Source organism: Anopheles aquasalis, chromosome 2 (assembly GCF_943734665.1).
Source record: "Anopheles aquasalis chromosome 2, idAnoAquaMG_Q_19, whole genome shotgun sequence".
Classification (NCBI taxonomy): domain Eukaryota; kingdom Metazoa; phylum Arthropoda; class Insecta; order Diptera; family Culicidae; genus Anopheles; species Anopheles aquasalis.
The window spans coordinates 14,226,510-14,230,000 of NC_064877.1; the positions used below are offsets into that span (position 1 = coordinate 14,226,510).

General features: G+C 42.6%; 1 protein-coding gene across 5 annotated transcripts in view; it reads right to left on the reverse strand.

The window, feature by feature from the left end:
- Positions 1-623: 623 nt before the first annotated feature.
- The window catches only part of LOC126573913 (uncharacterized), a 57,852-nt gene continuing 54,984 nt past the window's right edge, over positions 624-3,491 (reverse strand). For all 5 annotated transcript variants that reach the window (XM_050233770.1, XM_050233776.1, XM_050233771.1 and 2 more), the window contains exon 8: positions 624-3,491. This exon is cut by the window's right edge and continues 3,194 nt beyond it. The gene's annotated coding sequence lies outside the window, so the exon portion shown is untranslated.

Below are 3,491 nucleotides of genomic sequence, written 5' to 3' on the forward strand. Positions count from 1 at the left end.
GGAAGAATAAAGAGAGAGCGAGAGTGATCGCGAAAGAGAGAGAGAGTGCGTGAGCTTTGACTCATCTTGCGCGATCTACTCGCTGCGGTTCAATCCGTTTTTGGTGAAAGCATGCGCGCCAGCTGGAAGCTTCGTGAACGCGCGATCGCGCGCATGAGCTTTCAGCTTATGCTGCGCGTAACGCTTCTAGGCACTCACTTAGTGATCGCGAGCGAACCGTTGGCGTTACGCTAACGCTAGTAGTTTACTAGGATCCAAAAGGTGGGAAAATGTGGTCCAACTCTGGGAGACTAAAGAAAAGAGAAATACCAAGAAGAAATGAAGAATGCATGAGGAGTAAAGTAGCTTTTTGTTATAGTAAATCTGTACAAAATGAGAGTATCTAAAGACGTAAATAATTTTCATTAAGAAGACACTCAGATACTTAAATTATTTTAAAGGAATTCAAAACTGTGACCTGTGAAAGGTCACCATAAAATAATAATAAAAGGTGATGTGCAACGAGCATCTCTGTTTCCTAAACACAGGAGGAGCGACGGAAAAAATGAGTCATCATGATCGTCTTCATGGCGTTGCCCCATTAATCCACCAGAAAAAAACGAAAGAAAACTCATACTCCGAAATGCAGTTAATGTTTTCACTAAATTTTTATTTTAACATTTTGCTTCGATTCTGCCCCGATTTGACACAATTTGCAACATGAGTTTGCCTATTTCTGAGGAACAACATATCGAATACTTTGTCCTACCCATTCAATGCAGCAATTGCATTTTGTTGTCACTTGTTTTGTTCAGTTATACGGTTCAAACCCCTATAAATATTTCACTACTTTTGCTGGTGGCCTACGGCACCATCCTCTGTTTATGTGTATGTGTTTTGCGTTGTCTCGACAAATGTTTTGTAAGATGGAAGTTGAATTTTCTTGTTTTAATTGTGTGTTCAGGTGTACTGCTGCTGTTTCGCTTGACGTATTAACGTCCCCCACCGCCTTCCGTACTATCTTGGCCACGTCCAAGTGTTTAATAATTGTTTAATTGTTTGTCTCTTTTATCGCCCCAAATTTCGACACGTCACACCGAATAATCCAAATGGTACACGATCGTATTCAAATATATATATTTTTATTTTGTAAATGTATATGTATATATGTACTCGTATGTACACTTCTTCCATCATCAGGCCAGAAGATGTTCTACATCCGATCGTTTCATCTTACGAAACTGTCTTCTTCCGCGTCCAATAATATGTTTCCATTCTACCCCATTCCCTTCTCGTAATATATTCCCCTCTCGTCTTAATACAGCTTTCGCGCGATATTAAAGTTTAGCTCCACCATGCCTGGCACACAAACTCACACACGCACACACACATACACGGGCACTCTCACGCACACACACAGTTATAACCCCCTTTGAGGTGGTCAACATGATCAGGTTCAGGAGAGAAAACTTTACAAACGCTAAACATAATCGCCGCTTTTGAAGGGAGCGCTCTCCTGATAGGATGTCCTAATAACAACGTCGTTTTGTCCTTGAGTGTGCCTGTGGCGCTAGAGAAATGAAACGTCCTATTCTCTTGTACTAAGCGGCTTTGCTATACGCCATATTGCTAAGTGATTTGAATGGATCCGCGTGTAGGGAGAGGTGATTGGAAGAAAAATCGAAACAATCGCTACTATGCGCTCCTTCTTTTGTTGCTGTCTCGTGACCAGATTAGTGTCTTTGACACAAAGCCACCGACTTTCGACAGGGACGAAACAATCAAACTCCTGTTGCTGCTGCTGCTGCTGCTAAAAATAGCTCGCTAATACTTGTGAGTGTATTGTGTATATTTAGCTTTATGTTTTTATATTGATATAGGTATCTATGTAGGTAAGAAGAAGACGTTTGTGACGTTTAAAATTAGAACTTGGTAATTTGGCATACAACAATACCCGCGATCGTGGTGATGATGTGTGTATTCGTGTGTGCGTGTATCTGTTTGAGTGGAGAACTGGAAGTCTAGGGACTGTTATGCTGCCAGCTACTCCAAGGATATAAGTGGACGATTCTCTCTATTTACAAGCATCAAGTACTAGCAGCGTATCTTCTTTTGCATGTACGTATATCCGCCACTAGGCTAAATCCTTTCCAATTTCAATGTCTAGTTTATTAGCTAGTGCTTCTTCTGTTTCTAATGACGCCATCTGTGTGGAGGGGATCGTGGGGAGTTGGAGTGAGTTGAGCGGAGGTGATCTTAATTTGCGAAGAAGGAAAAGGAAAATAAATAATCTCAAATTCAGTGAACCCGTGTGCCGGCCCAGTAGGCCAAGGCGGGCAGACGGTGCCTCTGCCACTGGGTATTTCACAACACGGTTGCATGCACTGGCTAGTGTGTGCCTGGGCCAGGATTGGCCGGCAAGTTTAAACTAACTTAAAAACTACTAAACAGCTACAACTACTACTACTACTACGGCGGTCACAGAATTGCGTAAACGTATATTCGCTAAACTAATGTATTGCAAACATGCCCATATCTTTGTTACTTAATACATTTACGGAGAACGTAAGGTACGGAAACTACTCCGGTTAGTTGGAAGGAGGTACGTAAAAGGTGACTGTCAGGAACCACGCGGTGAACGCGGTGGCGCTAGTTGATTAGTACACAGTGTGATTGTCGCCCGGATCCGGGACAACCTATGAAACAGCATAACTTAACACATGTCCTCAAATGTTTTTGGAAGAAGTTTGTGATGATTACCGGGACTGGTGTGGTTATTAGTGTGGAAGCATTCAAATGGTAGACAAGAAAGAAGGAGAAAGTGGATCGGTAGTTTCTCTCTAATCCCCGCCAAGGGCCTGTTGTAGATCTCGTCATTATTTTTGGCATTAATTGTTCTACGCAGCCTACTGCATCGCAATCGGTTGCACTTGTGTGTTGTATTGCATCTTCGCCATCGTCCCCTCTCTCGCCCCCCACTCCCCTCACTCACTGCCAAATGTGTATGTAATTTATATGAAATATTAGTATTCTTTTAAAAAATGGACGTCAAAAAGGTGTACGAATTGATTTGCCATGATTTTGGCGCCACAGATGCATAGAGCTTAATTCGCAACCGGTGGATGGATTAATTGTTTGTTCGATGAATACTCCGTCCTCTCTGCGATCTTCATCGTCCTTATTCCTTCGAAACAGGAGACACCACTTTGTCACATGTCGAAATTTTCAAAAAGAAATGATTATTTACACATTAAACGGTTTATTACGGTTCATCCGGAAGATACTTTGCTGCCGTTGTTCAAACTCGTCACCACCGGTTAATCATTTACTCACACTCTCGCTAAGCCCCTTTTTTGGCCGGCAAAATTACGCGGCGGACAGCCGCCCAGAAACACTAAGGCGCTCCGCGAATGAGCAAGTGGACTATGTGTTTTTTTTTCTCTCGGGTACGCGACCGCGACCAACAATATTTGACTAACCGGGTTTTTGGGAGTATATTTGTGGCTAACACG